The following is a 23904-nucleotide window of genomic DNA, read 5'->3' on the forward strand; positions in this document are numbered from 1 at the left end:
CTCTAAATATATTTATTCTTCGAATAAGGTTTTATTATTGTAAGAGTAACCGTAGTAGTAATTATAGCCTCGGAGATGCTCAATCATTCGTAATTTATTTTGTCGACGACACTTAATTAGCCTTTACATTTGAGATGTACCAAAACTTCGTTGCCTACCCTTAGTACGTATTTTTAGGAACTTACCCTCAAATGTTTCTCTTTCATTCGTGCTACCCCTTCTTATTTCAAAATATATCCTTTCCAGATGTAGTAGCCAACCCGGAAGTGAACAAATTGTTCCTAATCTCTTCTTTATTAGGCGGCGAATTAACACTTAGTGCTAATTTAGAACGCGACTTAAGGATCAATGCGGATTTAACGCTCAGTGCAGTTAGTGCTTCAGCAAAACTTATAGCTCTCTTAATTCAGATAATATCTAACTAGATGATCGTTTTCGACTAGGTCGCCATGTTTGGATCATGATTTCCATGATCCTAATTTCTCGCAATCTAAATTGTAGAACTCGAATTAAGGAAACATTAATTTGACTATAGTTAAAGAATTGGGCTTTTCCCTTGAGGAAATAAACCCGAAATAATCAAAGAACATTGCAAGTCACCACCTCTCCAGCTATATAATTGTATTCGACTGAGTTCTAATAGAATACGTCACGAATTGAATTTCGGGTCGAAATTCTTTCAACCGGGGGAGAATGTGACAACCGTCAAAATTCGAGTCGGTTCTAGATTTGAATAAACTTAGTTGCACATATAGGCACGAAACATACTGGACTTAGTGACTAGAAGCTCAGTTATAACCTACTAGAAACATGGAAGCAACTAGAAACAATGGATAATGTACTTAGATTTCACATTGATATGTGAATTCTACAACTACTTAACTGTAGAGGCTATCCATATTCGGGTCACTCTTTGACTCGAACACCTTTTCATGAATCATATACACACATCATGCACTTGACCTAGAAGTAGAAATTAGGTCAAAGTCTCATAGAAACTTAAGTCAAAGTTGAAGACTAGGACTAGTATACTTGATTCCTCCATTTCGCTTGAATCTCGGAATCACTACATAGAATGCCAATAAACCGATAAAAATAAATTACAGACATTATTTATAACTATAAAAGAGTTATAATACCATAAGATAATTTAAAGTCTCAAATATTCTATTTATTTTGATATCCAAATTTTTACAAACTCTCAAAAACCCTAAAAAGCCTAAAACTTAAATTTTATAAAGTTTAACATCAAGAATTCTATAAAAATAGTTATGAAACTTATAATATTATCTTAAAACAATTAAATTCAGGGAAATATAATCAAGGAAAATAAAAATTTAAGTCATTAACATTCATCCTTAATTTATAAGTCAAAAATCAAGGTTTCATGAATAAAAACTTGATTTTAGTGCACATTTTATATAAAATTTAGATATTTTATAAAATAACTTAAATTTTATAAAACAAAATGAATGAGAAAGGGTTATTATACTCAAAATTTCGGACCCCTCTCTTCCCATATCTCTCTCTCACACTCTCATTCTCCAACACACACACATCTCTCTTCTTTCTCTCTCTAGAAAACTCTCTCTACCTTCTCTCTAATTTTTTTCTCCAAACACCACAACCACAGCCTCTTAACCACGAAATTATGGAGATTCATAAGGGTTTTTCAAGCCATAAATAAATTTAAGGTAAAGAACATACATCTCTTGAAGATCCACAACAATGATTTAAGCCATGCATGTGCATTTTACTTCAGAAACCGACTTCTACTTCTTCATCTTCTTCAAACTTGTTTTCTTTTTGTTAAAATGGTTTTTAGAACATCATGGATGTGTTTTAACACCATGCATGTATGATAAACAAGGTTGCATGTTCATGATCTTAGTGCAAAAATCGATTTTAAGGATTAAAACATCAAACTCAAGTTAAGAGTTTTTGAGAAACAAAATTTTATTCATAAATGAATGTATACATTTTGATAAGTTTTAATCTTTTGATCTCTGGAAACATGACTAGAATATAAGTTTATCATGATATCTTTTAAAATATTTCAAAAGATTTACTCAAAGAAATGATGAAAACTCATTTTTCTAACCAATCACCATGCATGCAATCTGCCAGATTTCTTTACCTGACTTTAAACTATCATATCTCACTCATTTCTTAACCAAAATTCGGGATTCTTTTTCTGAAATATAATATTTTGATTTAGCTTTCAAACCCATCTGACCTCACTGGAAAATTCAAATATTTCGATTTTTAGCAATTTTTACAAAACTGTTGCTCAATCAGCACCTTTTTGTGAATACTAGTTTTGTATTGCATGTTCAAAGATCTTATTCATCACTAAAAATCAAGGAAAAATTAATTTGAGCACTTAACATCATGTATTAAGAGGTATAAAAATATCTTGATTCAAAAGCCTTTGAAACATGTTGCAAAAATTCTCAAAGTAACATCAATAATTTTTACCAAAATCACAAGAATCAAGTTTTCTCTATAATTGTTTGAGCCTTTAGGCATGTTTTTCGACATCAAAAATAAGAAAACAATTTTTCATTGTTATTAAATTGTTTGAAGTTGCATTCTGCAAATTTTTAGCTCAATATATATTTTCTTTATTTTTACATGAAAATAATAATAAAATAGAGTGTTAAAGCATATAAAATACTTAAACTTGTAAATAAATTCTGGAAATATTTGTGGATGACCCTTTAAGTTAATAAACATCTCTCATGAAGTTTCATCGATTTTTGTTACTGTTTAGTATGGTTTTTAATTTTCTTTTTATTTAGCTCTAATAAATCATAAAACCACTTTAGGGAATGTGAAAATATTATTTCTTATTTTTCGCAGCTTGTACCTTATATTTAAGACTCCGAAAAATATTTTGGGAATTTTGGAAAATGTATATCTATTTTTCTTGAATTTTTGTGTTTCTAATGGACTAAAAACAGGAAAAATAGTTTTACTCATCCAAAATTCATGAAAATTTACCAGAAACTCTTATAATATGTTAGGATGATACATAAAAATTTTGATGATTTTTATCTTCTGTATGCTATTTTTCTTCTATTTTCCCAAGATTTAATACACTTAAATGTACAAAAATCAGAAAAATTGTGTTAAACTTATTGAAAACACATATTAATATTTTTCCTAGATTATGTACACTGTAAAATAGTTACACAAAAATTCCAAGAATTTTTCATGATAATTTACTATTTTTCCATGATTTTATGATTATTCATGGAATTAAATGGTGAAAAATAGTTAGACAAATCAAAAATTCAAGAAAATTTATCTTAAGGTCTTTGACTTCAATTAAAAATGAAGTACAAAGTTTGGGAAAGTTTAGAACTAAATTGATTTCGTTTTGAATATTTAATCATTGGAACACCTCTAAAATGTTAAATATTAACATTTCAATAATGGAAATTTTCCACTGAAATTGTTATATAACAATTGATTCTTTGAAACTTAATTTCCACAGAAAAATATTTGTAACTTATCAATATTAAATTTTGACACATTATTGGCATAATTCTATTGTAGTAGTAAGTATACTAGTATTAGATTTCAATTAGAGACTCATTAGTGTGTAACGTCGTTGTAGGAAAAACGATAGTGGTACGAGTGGAGCGTAGATCAAGACACCATTTGCATCATCTCAATGCATTGTGAGTATTCACCACTCCCCTATTTTCGGTTTTTAAATGTTTTGGGGTGGAAAAGCATGTCCTAAACTATTTATATTCGTTGTATTTATTTGACTCGTATAAACTTGGTTGCTATATTTTGCATATTGTGAGTATTCAAGCACTCCCCTATTTTCGGTTTTTATGTTTTGGGGTGGAAAAGCATGTCCCGAAAAACTATTATTTGAATGTTGTATTTAAATTGATTTGTATCAAACATGATTGCTATTTTATTGCTATGTCTCTCTATGTATGTCTATGCAACACGAAACATGAGAACTTATCGTACTAAGGCCCTTCCCTTATCTCTAACCATTAACTCTTTGAGCCAATGGTCATTATGGATAGCGCTATTAGGAATTGACAACTCCTCACTCGCCCTATTGCTGGAGTGCATGATACCATATTCATCTATGGAACGATAAGCATAGATCTTGATAGGGCTTGAGTCATAGGTTTGGTTGAGACTCATTGTTTGCTCATACACATACAAACTCGTTTCTCGTTATAGCAATAAACTTGTTATTAATTATAGCAATGAACTTTGTTTCTCATTACAACAACGAACTTTTATTACTGAAAACTTATATACATGTTTTAGCAATGAAATTGTTTGCTCCTTGTAGCAACGAAATTGATTGCTCATTTTAGCAATGAAACTTGTTTACTCGTTTGAGTAACAAACTTTATCTTCCATGAGAATATGAATGTTGCATCTTATTTGGGCAACATACTTTATCTCTCATGATGACAAAGAACTTTGTTTTTACAAACTTATTTACTCATTTTAACAATATACTTTTATTATTGGAAACTTTTATCAAAACTTTGATTTCAATTCATGGAACCAATATTATTTTGTTTATCTGTGAGTACTCACCAACTATTTTTATAGTTGACGCTCGTTTTACATGTTTTTTCAGGAATCATCGAGTAAGTGGCACTTAGGGACACTTCACTGTTAGGAGCATTCGCATGTGTTGTATTCCAATTTTCATTGTAATTTCTTTTAAAAGTTGTTCAAACCCATTGTAAATTTGTAATGATTTTTAATACTATGATTGGTGTTGTCTTTTAACTTTTGCTATGAAACCCTTTATACTGCCACGCCTCGTGTTTCCGCTTTAGCGGGGTGTGACATGCGTGCCTGCTCAGACAACACATGCTCAGGGAAAAACAACTCCCTCTCATGGAACATCAGTGTGATCACGGTCACTAACTCTGTCCCCTGCTTGAGGGACAAAAACTCCTGTGCCAACCGTTCCCTCTCCACCGGGGGAACGTACTCGTCTCTGAACATGATGGTGAACCTCTCCCAGGTCACCTCCGAAATCTTTGCAAGAATGAAGTTCGCCGTCACAAACTTCCACCAGTCCTTCGCTCCCAAGCGAAGCTGGTTCAGTGCAAACCGAACCCTCAAATGCTCCGGACACGAACAGGTGTAGAAGCATCCCTCGATATCAGAAATCCATCTCATCGCAGCAATCGGATCCTGCGTCCCATCAAACTCCGGTGGCTTTGTGTTGCTGAACTCCCAGAACAACATCGAGTCACCCCCTTGAGGTCTAGCAGCAGCAACAGCTGCAGTAGCTGCAGCAGCCGCAGCCTCAGTAACCGCTGCGTACCGCTCATCAAAGGTCTCAATCAATGTGGTCTTGATAGACCCTAACATCTCCGGAATCTCGGCTCGGATCGCCGCAGCCACCTCATCGTGGATCATCTGACGAAGCACCTCGTCACTCACGCCGCTCGTCTCAGGTCTGTGGCGTGTCCCAACCATGATGTCTCTGAAATACGAACATAAAATATCAGAGACTCGCTCGAGTATACTCGCACTCGATCACTCAACCCTACTTGTTCCCTAGTACCCTAAGCATTCTTACTTGGACTGGGCACTGATTCGGTGTCTTCAGTAGTACGGGCCCTATACTACCGTCCACACCGCATCAGTATTCACCCCAAGTCCTCCTCCTAGGATCCCAGATCACAAGTACTCTACATCTCGCTAGCATAGGCTACCCTTCGGTAGACCTCTCATAAGCTCCTCGCTGCTACCTACTCACTCTCAAGCATCTCATAGCAGCAGAAATCTTCCTAGGCTAAGGCATCACAAATCAGGCCACTCTAGTCCTAATATGAATACCTAGCCTACTCTAGCATGCGTAACATATCATAACATAACTCATAACACATAATGTAAGGGTATTTTGGGAAATCACCGTTCGGGCGCTGGCTGATCGTACACACTGCTTCCTTCTATTTTCTCAAATTCTTTTACTTTTTAGAAAATTGTTTATTTTATGAAAAACTTTCTCAAATCCTCAGTTTGAGTTCAAATACACCCGAAGGTGCATCCGAATCCCTCAAACCAAGGCTCTGATACCAACTTGTAACAACGTAAATTTCCAAAACAATTTTTCATTTTTAAAACATACTTTTATTCATAAGGTAATATCAAAACATAATGTATCCAATCTCATCATAACAGAACATATCCCAGAATCTCAAGACATAAACTCCATGAGTGTGTACGGATCATGCCCACGTCTTCCCGCGATCCTCGCTAGTACCTGAAACACATAACACAACAACTGTAAGCATAAATGCTTAGTGAGTTCCCCAAAATACCACATACGCACATACGCCACTCAAGGCTATAAGACCTTCCGGTCACTGTGTCTCAGAGGACTTCCGTCCCACAACCCTGGTAGACCTTCCGGTCCGACCCATAATGACCTTCCGGTCCATATCATCTTGACCTTCCGGTCCATATCATAATGACCTTCCGGTCCTTAGCATTCATAACATACATAACACATCCATATCATATAACAGCATACAACATATACATCTCATAGCATATAAGACCTTCCGGTCATACATAGGTACCACTCTAGGTACAGTATAGTGAGAAGACTCACCTCGTACGAAGTCGGATAAACTCTCGTGCTTGACGTCCCAACCTAGCCTCCTCCTATCATACGAATAACATTCCTGATCAATACCCTCTCATAGCCTCATCTCTAAAGATTGGGTAGAAGGCCATCCTACCCCTCCCTGAATTCTCCTGAATCAGCTTGACCAAAACCCTAAGGTCAACTGAAGTCAACGTTCAAACTTTGACCCGACTCGTCAAGTGCACATGGGCGACTCGGCGAGTCCATGCGGGTCCTCAGAATCCTTCTAGCCTCACTTGGCACGTCGAGTCATCCCTTCACTCGACGGGTTACACCTGTCACGAATCGCGGGGCAACCCCGACTCGACTCGTCGAGTCAACTTATGAACTGGGCGAGTAGCGTCCATGGCAACACTCAAATGATCTTCTGAGGTCAGATCCGCTTCTCTAATCTATAGATCTGCCCTCCCCAACTACAATAATCACGTAAAGGTCCGACCTTTACACTCATACAACACACATAGGGCTCTCTTTGGTGAAATCATCTCTAAAAAGGCAACCTAAGATCATTTCTTCCATGGAACAACATAAAGCAGGTTGGATAAGGCTCTTTGGACCTCTAAAGGTCCAGATCCAGAGTCTAACACTCAAAGGGACAATATACTCATCATTTCAAGCCAATAAAAGGGTATAGAAAACCCTAAATTCAAGGATCTCATACTAAACAGAAGAAGGGATCGATTTACTACCTCAAAGTTGCAGATCCAAGCTGGAAATCCACAGAATAAAAATACCCTTGACCTCCTCTTGCTGGAAACACCTTCTTCTTTGCAAAATCACACTAATAAGGATCAAAAAGGCTCTCTCTATTATACCACTCGTTCAAGCTCTCTAGGTTTTCTCTCTCTGGACTGGTAGCCGCAATTGAGGGCTATAAGGACCCTTAAATAGGGCACAGGCCCAAAGATTTAGGGTTTCTTTCCACAGCGCGGACTCGTCGAGTCCACCCATCGACTCGTCGAGTCCCTTCATTAATCCAGTCAGCAAATCGCGATCCTACTCGACGAGTCTAGGCGTCAACTCGTCGAGTCCCTCCTCATAACTTAAAATAAAAGAATATCATAGAATACCTGGGAATCCGGATGTTACAATAACAATCTCTGATGAAATGAATTTTGATGTCAATGTGCTTGGTTTTCGAGTGCTGGACAGGATTTTTAGCAATCTGAATTGCAGCCTCATTATCACAGAATATAGGGGTTTCTAGATAGTTCAAACCGTTATCCAACAACTGATGTTGGATTCATATAACTTGAGAACAACAGGCAGAGGCAACAACATATTTCGCTTCTGCTGTTGAGGTTGAGACGGTGTGTTGTTTCTTGTACTGCCACGACACCAGTCTGTCTCCAAGGAACTGACACCCTCCTGATGTAGATTTCCTGTCAAGCTCACAGCCTCCATAATTACTGTCAGCAAATGCATATAAATCAAATTCAGAATTTTTCGGATGCCAAAGACCCAATTTTGGGGTGGCTTTGAGGTACCGAAAAATTCTTTTGACAGCAATAAGATGTGAAAGTTTAGGATTAGCCTGATAACGTGCGCATTGACAAACTGCAAACATGATGTCTGGTCGGCTTGCAGTTAGATACATCAACGAACCGATCATTGATCTGTAAAGAGTTTGATCTACGGATTCGCCATCAGTATCTGGAGTCAGTAGGGGTCTCTTGGCCATTGGCGTCAAGGCAAGTTTTGCGTCTTGAAACCCGAACTTCTCAAGTATATCGACTACATATTTTGCTTCATGAATCAGGATTCCGGTTGATCTTTGTTGGACCTGAAGCCCCAAAAACATGGTCATCTCGCCTAACGAGCTTATCTCGAACCTCTTTTTCATCACGTCTTCGAACTCTTTGCAAAGTTGTGGACTTGTAGACCCGAAGATAATGTCGTCAACGTAGATCTGGACTAGAATCTGATCATTACCCACATGCTTGATGAACAAAGTTTGATCGATAGTGCCGCGAGAATATCCATGTTCGAGCAAGTGCTTTGTTAAAGTTGCATACCACGCTCGAGGAGCTTGATGTAACCCATACAACGCCTTGTCCAACTTGTAGACATGATTGGGAAGCTTTGAGTTAACAAACCTAGGGGGTTGATCAACGTAGATTTCTTCCTTCACTTTGCCATACAAGAAAGCTGTCTTGACATCCATCTGATAAACAGTGAAGTTCATGTAAGAAGCGTATGCAAGGAAGATACTGATAGCCTCCAAGCGAGCCACCGGAGCATAAACCTCAGTGTAGTCAAGACCCTCGATTTGTCTAAACCCACGAACCACCAATCTTGCTTTATTACGCACTATGACTCCGGAATCATCTTGCTTATTGCGGTATACCCAACGAGTGTCAAGAGACTTTTTGCCTTTAGGAAGTTCAACCAGCTTCCAAACCCCAAGTTTTTCAAATTGGTTTAGCTCTTCATGCATAGCATCTACCCAGCTGGGCTCATTCAAAGCCATTTCAATGTTCTTGGGCTCTATTTGAGAGATAAAGCAACAATAGAGACATGTATTGACTTCTCCACTCTGGTTTCTCGTTTTAACACCGTCACCCAGCTGGCCAATGAGATTCTCGATCGGATGATCGCGTTGAATACGTGAAGGTATCTCCTGGCTGATGTCATTAAGTGAAACAGGAAGATTGTGAACATTAATAACTCCATCATCTGCCGAAGGATCCACATCAGAAGGATCAGCCTCATTAGTCGGATCTGCCACAAACTCATTTGCAATTTGCTCAGGAAAGAGAAGTTCCATAAAAGTTTGAGTAACAGCGGAAGCATCTCGTGACATGAACTCTCTTTCATCAGGGGTAAGAGGAGTGGCATCAGCATCTGGAGTTTGTTGTTGACTAGGAGATTCTGGACTAGGAATTGGAACAGAGGACTCCACCGAAGGAATTGCAGAAGAAATAATCGACCGTCTGTAAACAACTTCTTCGTCTTCATCTTCAGGTACAATCTTCGAACCAGAAGTAGAACCAGATACACTATCTGAACACATATTGACCGATTTGAACAAAGATGTGTAATCAAACAGCCAATCAGGACCCACTCTAGCATCTGTTTCATTCTCCTCCAGCCAACGCACATCAAAGAATTCTACAATTTGCTTTGTTCTTTTGTTGTAGACCCTGTATGCAGTGCGAGCAACATACCCCACGAAATAGCAGTCATCAGCTTTGGCATTAAACTTCGGTTTGGACTCCAGGTGAAGAAGGGTACAAGGGCAGCCAAATACACGGAAATGGCTGACAGATGGCTTGTGACCGTATATAATTTCGTATGGAGTCTTCATTTGAGCTTTGTTGATTAAAACACGATTCTGAACATAACAAGTAGTGTTAATCACCTCAGTTCAAAAGAAAACTGGTAACTTTGAGTCACACAACATCGTCCTTGCAGCGTCTTGCAACGTTCGATTTCTTCGTTCAGCAACACCATTTTGCTGAGGCGTGCGAACTGAACTGTATTGACGCACAATTCCCTTTTCTGCGCAAAAATGATCAAGAACGGCGTTCTTGAATTCTGTTCCATTATAAGTTCTAAGCGCCTTCACCCGGTTATTTGTTTGGTTCTCAATCATTACAATGAATTTCTTGATCAGATCAGATACCCCAACTTTGTTGTTCAAGAAGAAAACCCACGTGAACGAGAGAAGTCATCAATCACAACTAGACAATATAAGTTTCTATTTATGCTTAGGACATTGACTGGACCAAATAAATCCATATGCAACAATTGGAGCACCTGGCTGATTGAGTTGATTTGCTTTGGTAGGTGTGGTTTCCTGTGATGCTTTCCTTGTGCACCTGACACACATTTTTCAAATGTAATAAAGTCTCTGACAGGCAGGCCACACACCATTTCGTATTTAGCAAGACGATTCAGATTTTTAGCGTTAGCATGGCCGAGTCGTCGGTGCCACAACATAGCATTGTGTTCTAAGACTTTTGAAAAGAGGCAAGTGACTTGCTCAGGTATGTTGTTATTCATGTCTATGATGTAAGCATTTCCATCCCGCTTCGATTTGACAAGAATCCACTCATCCGGGATGACAATTCCTGTCTTTAAGATTAGACACTCTTTATCAGTAAAATGCGTTGAATAACCCTTGTTGCAGATCTGAGAGACGCTTAACAAGCTGTGCTTTAACTCGGGAGCATAGTTGACGTTCTCGAAACTCAGCACTCCGTTTGTTACAGTTCCTCTCTGTGTGATTTTTCCACCTTCACAACCCGCAAAGGAAACAAATCCCCCGTTAAACGTCTGAATGTCATTCAATTGAGAAATGTCTCCTGTCATATGCCGGGAGCAGCCGCTGTCAACATACCATGGTCTGACGACATTCCTCCGGAACTGTCCCTACAAAATGAGCAGGATCATTTAGATTTGGGGACCCAGGTCATTTCTTTCCTGGGTGGACCCTTTACGATCACATATTTATCTTTTAATCCTTTTGATTTTGTGTCATCATGTAAAACTTTTTCAGAGGATGATGATGATTGGTTGGAAGATAGTTTGGGCACCCACTGACATTTAGGTTTCATAACATTCACGGGTGATTTTGAAACACATTTCTTTTTAGTTTGCTTTGAGCATTTGGATTTTCTACTAGAAGTGGTTGAAAATCCAGATTCACTCTTTAACGAAACCGACCTTGGCTTAGCCGAGTTCGATTTTGGCAAACTGTTTGTGACTTTGTTATTGAAAACCTGTTTGTTCTTTTAAAAAACTGCCTTTTTCTTGTTTTTATTAGCCCTCTAATCATCATCTCGAGGATGAGATCTCGAAGACTTTCTACTTAAAGACCTTTCTCGAGACTCGTTCTCTCGTCTTTGAGATAAAAAAATGCACAAATGCCCTATTAGGACAATTCCTAGCGATGTGACCGGCAGTACCACAGTTAAAACAAATTTGCTTATTATTATTGTAACTGGTACTTCCTTTGTCTGATTTGCTCTCTTTATTGACACTCTTACTTGTACCACAAGAACATGTGCAAGTATCAGATTGTGTGATAGGTGGGGGTGAACCAGGTTGTGTGCTTGGTGAAGTAGATGTGTTAGCACCAGATACAGTAGATTTTACAAAAACAACATCAGACACATCAGACACATCAGAAGCATTTAAGTTTGACATCATTTTCTCACAATTAGAAACATCAGGTTTAACATCAGACACAAACTCATCACAAACAGGTACACCAAACTTAGACACTAAATTATTAGACTCAAACTTCTCATCCTCTTGCTTTCCTTGGTTTACTGACACATCTGCATTTGAAGTAGAAATGTTAGTATCCAAAACCCTAACACTAGGTCATGTAGCCTGTTCAGCAGCAGGTTTGCCATAAACCATATAAGGTTCTCTGTCGATCTCTTCTTTTGTTAAAGGAGTAACATAATATGAATGATTAAATGGAGGGGGGACATTCTCATATCCTATTCCTGCTTGTTTACTATCCTTCCATTTCATTTGTTTTTCAATAATAGTTGCAACCTTCTCACTTGACACATCAAATTTTTTGAAATTAAAATCAGCATTTTGAAAACGAGTTTTCAATGTGTCAAGTTCTGCAGTTACAACAACAAGTTTGTCTTTAATGTGATCATAATTTACACACTTGTTGCTGTAATCTTCTCGCAATTTCCTGAAATCCTTTGTTTTAGCCTCTAATTTTTCTTTTAATGGCTTTTGTTCTTTCCTAATATTATATCTCTCATATTTTAAATCTTCATTTTCTCTTTTAATCAATTCAATTTGATCACGTAAGAATTTAACAGTCTTAATACAAGATTGAGAACAGACAGTTTCACTAACCTCCGATTTTGTAGGCTCCGGCGTGGTTTGAACCATAAATGCAAATTGGAGTGCCATCATTTCTGATTTTGGGTCTGTTTCAGCTTCTTCTTCAGCAACATCATGAGTTTGGACGAGATGAGCATTTCAGGTCCTGAAATATTCAGTGCCTGAATCTGATCCTCCCAACCAAAAGACTGAGCAACTACTGCCAGATTAGCAGTTTCACTATTGATAGCAGCACTTCCATGATTATTGCCCACTGGAACCATTGTTCGATCACTGTTTACTCTTCTATCTGGTTTGGGACACTCACGAGCAAAATGACCCAGCTCGTGGCAGTTGTAGCAGCACAACTTTCCCTTGTTAAACCCTACTTTCTTATCCGCATTCATTCCCCAGTTATTCTTTCCTGTTTTCTTAGCAAATTGCTTAGCCCTGAACACAGCCATAGCAATTTTCCAAGTGATGTCCATTTCCTCCACATCCTCTGGATGAGTTTGATCCAAGTCAGCAAATGAGAGTTGAGGTGGGAGCTCTCCAGCTACAAAGGCATTGTAACAATTTACGAGTCCAGTAGCAAGAGCTAAGTTCTCATTAGTTTCTTTGGAATGGGGAGCTGGAGCCATAGATGATGCACTTGAGAAAGAAACAGCTTGAGGAACAACAGAAGATTAACTTTGTTGATGAGAAACAGATACTGGAGCAACATGTGGATGGGAGACAGATGCTGAAGTGACATATAGTGTAACTGATGGAGTGATAAATGTTTGATTCTGAGGCTGTTGAATGGCAAAAGTTTGACTTGGAGAGGTAAAAGATGAAAAGGCATTATTTGAAGAAATCCCAAGGTTTGCAGTCGAATAGGAATTCACGTGATTGATTTCTCTTTGCTTATCATCAAGATCATAGGCTTTGATGATTGCCATAGTTTCAGCAAGATTGATACGATTAAGATCTTTCGTCTTTTTAATGACCTCCACGTTCATATCCCATGTCTTAGGAATTGAATTCAGAAACTTCTTGTTTATCTCAGACTTAGTCACATAAACCCCGGCTGAACTCATTTCAGTGGTAAGTGTCGTAAAGCGCTACAACTGGGCTTCTAGAGTTTCTCCAAGAACATAATTAAACATATTGAATTTTTGCCTCAACATGTCTTGGCGACTCTGCTTCATATCTTCATTACCCTCATAAACTTCAATCAAAGCTTCCCACAAAGCCTTTGCTGAAGTGTATTCTCTAAATCCTTGTGCAATCTCAGGAGATAGTGCCATTGTAAGAGTAGCCAGTGCTCTTTCTTGCTCTTCAATCTTTTCAAAATCTTCATCGGTGTAGTGTTCAATCTTTTTCTCAACAACTGTTTCATCTTCGAGTGTTGTAGTGATACGAATTGGTCCCCTTAAAATACTTCTCCAAACCTTGAAATCTTTCATTTTGATGTATTTCTCGATTCTGTACTTCTATTCTGGGAACCCTTCTGCGGACAACAATCGGGGAATGCGAGTGGTTGTTCCCATGATGGAATCCAATTCATGATGATGTGCTTGACCTTGAGAATCCTTTTTTTTTATTTATATATATATTTTTTTAATTGACAATGACTAAACTACCAAAAAGATAGTTTGAGGTTGGAGGTTCACGGTTGATTTTATGGTTGGAGTTTACGGTTGGAGGTTCACGGTTGAGTTTATGGTTGGAGTTTACGGTTGGAGGTTGGAGGTTGGAGTTTACGGTTGGAGGTTCACGGTTGAGTTTATGGTTGGAGGTTCACGGTTGAGTTTACGGTTGGAGGTTCACGGTTGAGTTTACGGTTGGAGGTTCACGGTTGAGTTTACAGTCAATGAAGATTGACTGTTTACGGTCAATGAAGATTGACTGTTTACGGTCAATGAAGATTGACTGTTTATGGTCGTAAACTGTTGACCGTAAACACCCAGAATTTGTTGAAAACTTGAATTGCAAGCAGATCTAATCCCCTAATGTCACGAAAACACCAAATGCAGTCTTGAAAAACGATGAAACTGAACTTCTCTGACCGAAAACGTAATTGAAAGATGTTTTGACACTAGACTTGCTCTGATACCAATTGTAAGGTCCTAGAAACAGGATCTTAACTAGTGATCAAGCAATCTAACAATCAAACAAGAAGAGAATTGAGTAGAAAAATGATGAATCAAAGCTTGCACACGTTTGTATTAAGGAAACTTCTGGTACAACTCTGACTGGCCGCAAACTGCTATAAATCAACAACAACTAACTGACACAGACTGGTCCTATATATAGGAAGGAAGACCTGACCGTAAACTAGTCATGGCCGTAAACAGGGTCATAGCCGTAAACATGTTTACGGCCGTAAACATACTCTTGGCCGTAAACATACCAAAATACTTCTATTACAATACTAAATGACCTATACATATAAAGCCTAGCCCAAACCATAACATGGACCCTTCAGATGCTCCCCCTCAACAGGAGTAGTCGAGGTCAAGTGGTCCCCCTCTACTTGATCAGTTTGTAAAACTGGCAGACTTTCGTTAAAAACCGGAGAATTCGTTGTCGAGTGGTTATCAACACTTTGTACAATTATTGTCGAATCATTAGATTGTCTCGAAGCTTCAGGAATTCGATTATCCTCAGCATAGATTCAGCATCAATAGCCCTATCAGGAGTACCAAAAATTAAATCATAATCAAAATCTAACGAAGTAACATTGTCAGATTCAAAATTTGATTTATTAATAATTGGTTTTTGTTCAAAATGTTTATCAACACTTTTGACATAGTGATCATCAAATGTGAGATTAAAGGTTTCTCCGATCTTCCTTGCTCGCTTGTTGAGCACACTGTATGCCACAAAATTATGAGAGTATCCTAAAAATATTCCTTCATCAGCCTTTGACTGAAATTTCGAAAGATTATCCTTAAGATTCATAATGAAGCACTTGCAACCAAAAACATGGAAAAAATTTACATTTGGTTTCCTATTTTTAATGATCTCATAAGAGGTGATATCGAATCTTCTATGAATAAAAGACCGATTTTGAGTAAAACAAGCAGTGGAAACAGCTTCAGCCCAGAGATATTGTGGAAGATTCGCGTATGTTAACATCGTCCTTGCAGCTTCGCACAATGAACGATTTCTCCTTTCGAAAACACCATTCTGTTGAGGTGTGTAAGGATAAGAGAAGTTGTGAGAAATTCCTTTATCAACCAAAAATGAATCGAGAACCTTATTCTTGAACTCAGATCGATTATCACTCTTGATTTTGAAAACCTTTTTATTCAGACTTAATTCGATATGTTTAATAAAGTCGATCATCACTTGAGCTGTTTCTGATTTCAAACGAAGAAAATATACCCAAGTAAACCTAGAAATATCATCAACAATAACCAAAATGTACCTCTTTTTGTTGAGTGTCTCAACTGTCGAAGGACCACAAAGGTCGATATGAAGAAGTTCCAAAGGTTCGAAAATCTTTGAGTCTATCACAATCGGATGAGCTTGTCTATGTTGTTTACCTTGTTCGCAAGCTGCACAAAGAGATTCATTATCAAATTTTAATACTGGCAAAACTCGAACAAGATCTTTGACCACTAGTTTGTTTAGATTTTTAAAATTCAAATGAGACAATCTTCTATGCCACAACCAGCTTATATCAGAGGAAGCCTTCGAAAGTAGACAGACTAAAGGAACACCAACAATGGGTTTGATGTCAAGTGTAAACTTATCTCCTTTTCGTTTTGATTTAAGGAGAACTTCTTTTGTTTCGATATTGGAGATAACACTTCCTTCTTCATTAAAGACAAATTGATTGCCAGTGCCCACAACAAGTTACGAAACACTGATCAAATTGTGTTGAAGACCTTCGACATAAGCAACTCTGTTGACTGTAAACTTCCCATTTGTTACTTTCCCGTAACCTTTGACTTGACACTTGTTGTTATTTCCAAACTTCACTACACCAGCATTGTCCAGACTTCGAAAATCTCTCAGGTTTTCCTTTTTCCCAGTCATGTGACGAGAGCAACCACTGTCGATATACCATTTGTCATCGTATTGCTCGTCACACAAAACCTGCAATCATTTAAAGAATTTAGGTCCCCAAGGCTGTTTGGGTCCTTGGTTATTAGAATAAATTGCTTGATGCAACGAAGATCCATTTATCCAGTTTCAAACTTTTGTTTTGACACTATCAATTAAGTCCACATCATTAGTTATGGGTATTGAAATGTAATCATTCGAAGATTTAAAGTCAGCATCAACATGCACCTCATTCTTCTTAGTTTCTTTCTTACTGACTTTTTCTGTCGAAACTGCTCTCCATTTTTGAACAGAAGGAGATGATTCTTTCGAAGAAGAACTTCCATTTAACGATTCATTTAGATACTTTTCATATACATCCTTGATTTGTTCTTGAGTGAATTTCCATATTGGAAACTCTTTCCCTTTCCTTCCAACCAATGATTGATATTTTGCACATTTGTTTTTCCTTTCACAAATGTAGCCTTTGTGGTTTGTTTCGAAGGTGGATTTTGAAAATGAGGTTGACTAGGCTTGAAAGATTCATCTCTTCTCCCTTGTACTTTGAATTTATCAAAGTGTCTTGGTGGCTTTCTTGTCGAAACATGAGGATTAAAATGATTTTGAAATCGGTCTTGATAACCAACATTTTTCTTTGGAAAAACTGTTTGTGAATTTGAAAACTGACTTTGATAAGGAACACGATGATAAGTCTTTTGTTTGTTTGATTGAAAATTATTTCTTTGAAAATTATTTTGTGAAAACCTTGGATTGTTCGAATTCTTAACAAAACCTTTTTGTTGATAGTTCAGATATTCTCATGATAAGAAGTTTGTGCTTTTGACTTTTGAGTTGTTTTCGAAATCTGTTCCTTCTCCTTGGAAAAATCTTTTTGTGATTTCGAGGGTTTTGACATTGATGTCTTTTTACTAGAAAGTGACTTTTGTGTTGTTGTCTTAACAGGCTCAGTCTTTTTCTTTTCTGATGTTTAGGAAGAAAAATTATGTTGTTTCTTTTTAGACCTGTAAGTTTCCCAATAAGCTTTGTTTCGAGCCTTATTCATTGAAATTCCATTTTCTTGTGAAATCTTTTGAATCTTTTCTTTTTGACTTTGAATTTTATTAATTGGTTTTTCAAAAACTTTATCGTTTGTTTATTTCTCAACCTTTGACGATTCAGTTTTAACCACCCAAGATCGACTTGGTTTTTGTCTTTGAAAAGTGTATTAGTTTTTAGTAAGATTTTTCTCAACTGTGCTTTGATTTGAGAAAAATCCATCCTTTGAAGCTTTCTTGTTGTCCTCTTGAACCAATTTGTTAATTTCTGGTTTCACACTGTCTCCATTACCCTTTGTAAGAAAAACTTGGTTTGGAAAGACAACATTGTCAGAGCATGTGAAGTTTGGATAAACCACCGAATTAGGTTCAAGATAATGAGAACCTTTTTCTTTCATGATTTTATCAAATTTCTTTGTCTCTTCATACACATGATCTTCAACAACGCGAGGAATATTTGTTTCCTTTGAAACATTTGGACCTTTAGTTTCTTTCGAAACCTCATCATCATCATCACTGTCAGTCTGACTATCTTCGACAGTCACATGGTCAGGGTCAAAATTTCAAAGTTGAGGGCTGGTCTTTGTCAACTTTAACATTCGAATCAATACATTTTTCTTTACCCTTAGCTAATGACATGACATTAATGACAGATAACTTAGAACAATCAACTACTTCCTCTGCCTCAATTTCACTGATATTGTTATCTTCAATATTAGCAAAGTTGTTTTGAGAGTCAGAAGTCGAATTCTCAGTCTTTTTCAAAATCTTGATTTGTTCATTTACAATCAAAGTCTTATTACTATATCAACAAGATCATTAGCATCCAAATGTTCATCAATTTTCACTATTCCATAGGGATACCTATTATCAGGGACTTTATCAAAATCTGAGATAGTCATCTCACAATCATAAGTTGTGGCATCAACTTTTTCCTTTTCAAAAGATAAGAATGGTAGAAGTTTCCTATGTTGTTCTTTACTTATGTCACTAGAGTGATGTAATTCAGTCAGTTTACAATACAGTCGTTTAGCAGAATTATAGTAAATATTCCTTTGTTTTAACAAAATCCTATTATGTGTATTCAAACTATCTCTATCGATCATGATATTCGTTATTTGCAACTCTAGACGATCTATTTTAGCCTTCTTCGCCTCCAACATCCTTCGGGTTTCTAGTAACTGAGTACTAGATTTCTTAGCCTCATTGCTATCAGAGATCACCAGATTATTAACATAAGTAACAACATCATCAAACTCAGTTAACATAGAACTATAAGCATTTGAAGGAATATTAAAGGATTGAAGTAAAGAATGTACCTTCGAAGTCATTGGTACTTTGTCTGCTGATGTCGAAACAAAGCAATGACCAGTTATCTTTTCTTCTTCATCCTCCTCAAACTTTGCAAACATGGCTCTGTGGGTCGGATTTCTCATCTCTTCATCATCCGAGCTGGAATACCATATCTGGTATTTACCTTCATCCTCATCTTCTCCTATTGCGACCAATGACATCCCTTTCGACTTTGCCCTCACTTCCTCCAACCGCTAATAAACGAGAATCGAAGGTCTCGTCAATAGTAGTACAACGGTAAAAAGACAGACGAAAACGGACGTCGGATGAAGAAGTTATGAATTTTTAACGGATTTCCTGTCCCGGTCTGTTAAAAATAATAATATAAAAATTAAGCTCAAAATTAGCCGACGAAGTCTAAACGAAAGTTGTAGAGCGTAATTTTACCTACGCGTGCATATAAAGAACGTAAAAAACGGAGCCCGTATGCGAAAGTTATGGATTTTAGAAGTTTTTGCACAAAAATCGAGAAAAAATGCTAAATCCGAGAAAATTCGCATAGTCATACTTCGGCCACGTCACCTTCCCTCTATGCGCGCCACGTGTCCAAAATTGCTGAGTCATCCGAAGCCGTGTCGCATCCGAGGAGCGACGCGTGTGCAGCTTCGTCCGAGCCTTGCTCTCCCTGCCGCGTGTCCGACCTTCGCACCACCTGTCCCCCTTCCCTCTTGCTTCGGATCCGAACCTCGGACCTAGACCTCGGTCCAATCAAAAGCCCACACCTGGACCCTCGCACGTGCGAGCCACCTGCCTTCTCTTCGGATCTGCTGTCACGTGGAGTCTTCTAAGCCGTCCGATCAGAAGCCTCGCCCCTATAAATAGAAGGGTGCGAGACCTCCCGGGGATAATTTGGAAATTTGACATTGTACACCCCTAAACCCATATTTCTTTCATTCCAACTTCCCCCAAAGCCCCAGTATCATACCAAACACCCGAAACACGTCCCGTAGTGCCCGAGAAGCCCGAGAAATTTATCTTTTCGGTTTTGAAGCCTGACCCTTGCAGAGCCCGATTTCTCAATAGAACTCCCGGTTTTATTAGAAACGATCGTTTTAGGAAACGAAGTGCTGCCCGATTATCAGTAAATCATGTGAGTGTGTAGTCACTTTCATCTTACAACTAGATATGAAGTATTTTCTATAAAATACGTGCTATGTGTAATTATATTAAGTGTTTATTTGAGGTGACTGTTGAATAAATGTTTTATACAAGTTTTAAACTGTATATGTATTTTATCTACAAATATGTTGGGTAAAACATGGGTAGACGAAATACTCGATGTGTGTTAAAATGGTGAAAGGCCTCGATGTTGTTGTTGTTGTTGTTGTTGTAGTCGTCTAGCGGAGTATAGATGACGACCACGGACCTTTCTAGACAGTCCAATGGAACACTAGCAGGTTCGCAACTTGTAGGTGTTGGTGAACTAAATGTTCATTGGGGTACTTCATCCCCCTCATGGTTGTGTTAGGCTTTGCTCTCACGGAAGCCATTGCCTTGTTTGCTCTTATGATGGCCTTTATGATCTTCTTCGTATTCTGAGATTCGCTACCGTCAGTAGCCTTCCTCCCAAGGCGAGCGAAGTGACGTGAGGCGAGCGTCTGAGTGAGTTGAGTGAGGAAGTAAGGGAGTGCAATAGAGAACCTGAGATCCGATGCGAACAATCAGTCGAAGGAGCGGAGCTTAGAGCCTTGACTTTCTATATTAGTCAAGCGCACTCACTCTAACGGCATACCTTTTGTCGCGACTGGCTCTGCTACGCTAGGTTCTCCCTATGGCGCTACGCATCGTTCCCTTCGGTCGAGAGAATCCCATTGTTCCGGTCCGAGAATCCCTATGTCTGAGGTCGAGCAAGGACATGTATGGCTGAGGAGTCCCCTTAGCAGTAGTGTCCATCCCGATGATGTTCCTTAGGCTAGGTCCCTTGTGATAGGTGTTTTGGGACGTAAAGTGAGGATAACAGGAATGGGTAATCAGGGTTATTGTTGATTGGTGAACTTAATAAGTTTATTATTATTGTGGGTTGAAAACCGTATATGCTCACCAGGCTCCCAAGCCTGACCCACTCAACTTTTTATATTACAGGTAGTGGACCTCGGGCATAGTCGGAGGATGATGAGAGATTTTTGGATTATAGGCCAGTAGTTGTAAATAACTGTTGTAAGGCTTATAATGTCTTGTTTATGCTTTTGATCTGTATCGGAACATGACATCCCGAGGTTTTGAAATATAATGAAAATATATATTTCTTAAAGAAAGGTTTTGATAAACTTCTATCATGTTTTGTTTTGGGGACCAATTCCGCAACATCTTTTAAAAGGATTTCTCTGATTTTATTTTAAAAAGCATAAATTAAATCGGTCTTTTCTGGCCAAGAAATTAGGGGATGTCACAGTTGGTATCAGAGCATTAATTTAAGCGAACTACGAATTTGTAGGATTTCTAGACTTGAACTTAGAATGCTAAGTGATGATTATGAGATGAGTGTCTACCATATTTTAGACACGAGCACTAGTTTATTTAGGAAAGATGCCTAAAATGCTTTTATGTGCTAAATGCTATATGTTTGCCATATATGCCATTATTTGTTCGGATCTATGGTCTATTGCCGACAGAATCTGGAAACCTTATGTGTGTAGGATTCTAAGCGTACGATTAAGATATTAGAGCTAACATATAAACGTTTCGGAGTGATAATGAGAATTTAAGTACCTATCGAGGATAAATATCTAAATTCGCCTTATTCGGTATATAGATTATAATGGCAAGAACCCGAAGTGGAGCGGGAAATGCAAATAGAAACCAACAACCTCAACCTCAAGTGGTGGAACAGGTGCCTATAGCAGGCGCTGCACCAGAACCCATCACCATGGCTGGAGTACGAGCCATGATTCAGACAATGATGGCTGAACAAAGGGAAGAAATGAGGCAAATATTGCTGAATAACCGGAATGAACCTTCAATTCCTGTATCGGAGCATTAATTTAAGCGAACTAGGAATTTGTAGGATTTCTAGACTTGAACTTAGAATGCTAAGTGATGATTGTGAGATCAGTGTCTACCATATTTTAGACACGAGCATTAGTTTATTTTAGGAAAGATGGCTAAAATGCTTTTATGTGTTAAATGCTATATGTTTGCCATATATGCCATTATTTGTTCGGATCTATGGTCTATTGCCGACCGGATCTGGAAACCTTATGTATGTAGGATTCTAAGCATACAATTACGATATTAGAACTAACATATAAACGTTTCGGAGTGATAAGGATAATTTAAGTACCTATCGAGGATAAAGATCTAAATTCGCCTTATTCGGTATATAGATTATAATGGCAAGAACCCGAAGTGGAGCGGGAAATGCAAATAGAAAGCAACAACCTCAACCTCAAGTGGTGGAACAGGTGCCTATAGGAGGAGCTGCACCAGAACCCATCACCATGGCTGGAGTACGAGCCATGATTCAGACAATGATGGCTGAACAAAGGGAGGAAATGAGGCAAATATTGCTGAACAACCGGAATGAACCTTCAATTCCTGTTGAACAACGTGAATTAAATGACGATCAATCTGAAAAAGGAAACAACAGTAGATCTGTTGGTCATAGTGAACCGCTTGTGGTTGGGAGAAATAACCACGAGGATAGAGTGGAGAGAAATGGGTGCAAGTATAAAGACTTTATGACTTGCAAGTCATCGACCTTCACTGGAAAAGAAGATCCCGTCGGAGTATTGGATTGGATCTCGGAAATGGAATTGGCTTTCATGACTTGTGGTTGCCAAGGCAAGTTACAAACCACATTTGCAGTGCGGCAGTTCAGAGGTAGCGCTACTCGATGGTGGAGCACTCTGGGGAAAACCCTAAGCCCTAATGAGCCACTGCAACAGACATGGGCAGAGTTCTTGATGCACTTCAAGCGCAAGTACTGCTCGACCCAAAATGTGCTTGAACTAGAAAACCAATTTCTAACGTTGAAGAAAGTAAGTATGACCGTTGATGAATATACAAATAACTTCACAGACAAAATGGAGTTTGCTTTGCGTATTATCCCAGATGAGCTGGCAAAAATTGACAGGTACGCAAAGGGACTTCCATGGGAGTATGCGGTGCCAGTACGTCAGACACTTACTTTGGAGGCAGCTATTTGGGCTGCCAAGTCTGTTGAAGATATGATTAAGGGGAGAGCCGCCAGCAAGGTTGAAGTTGGCGAAAAGAGAAAGTTTGAAGGAACTTCAGGTTCCAATAAAAAGAACAAGTTCTCGAAGACTGGTTCGAGGAAATTTGGAGGAGGAGCCGAAGCCAAGTGGTGTGACAAGTGTAAGAAGAAACATGCTGGGAAATGCAGCGTGGAAGTCACTTGTTACAAATGTGGAAAGCCAGGGCATTATGCCAATGAATGCACCTTCAATAAGAACATTTGTTTTGGGTGCAATGAAGAAGGGCATATTTTGAGGGATTGCCCGAAGAAGAAGGATGCAGCAAAGCCCAATCTTCCACAAAAGCCGAAGGCGAGAACCTTTCTCGTAAACGAATTGCCTGCCCAAATTTTGTTTGATTTTGGAGCCAATTACTCCTTTATTTCACATGAATTTGGTAGAAAACTAGCTTTGCTTGTTGATAGACTAGTTAATGCTTTAATAGTCGAGATTGCTAGTGGCAAGTTTATACCTGTTAGCCATCGTATGAAAAACATCCTCATTGACTTGAATGGGAATAAGTTCCACAAGGAATTATTACCTATCGAGTTAAATGGTTTCAACATAGTTTTAGGAATGGATTGGCTTAGCGCCAATGATGCCGAAATATTGTGTAGGAAGAAGATAGTAAAAGTAAACCCGCCAGGGAAAGAGTCATTTATGGTGTATGGAGACAAACGCATAGTAAACTCTGGAATCATTTCCCTAATGAAAGCCAGAAAGTGTTTGTCCAAGGGATGTACATCATATCTAGCGTTCGTGATCGATGCTAAGAAGTAAAAGAAGGAGGTGCAGAATATTCCGGTGG

This window comes from Lactuca virosa, chromosome 8 (genome assembly GCF_052849685.1).
Source record: "Lactuca virosa cultivar CGN04683 chromosome 8, Lactuca_virosa_CGN04683_v6, whole genome shotgun sequence".
Lineage (NCBI taxonomy): Eukaryota > Viridiplantae > Streptophyta > Magnoliopsida > Asterales > Asteraceae > Lactuca > Lactuca virosa.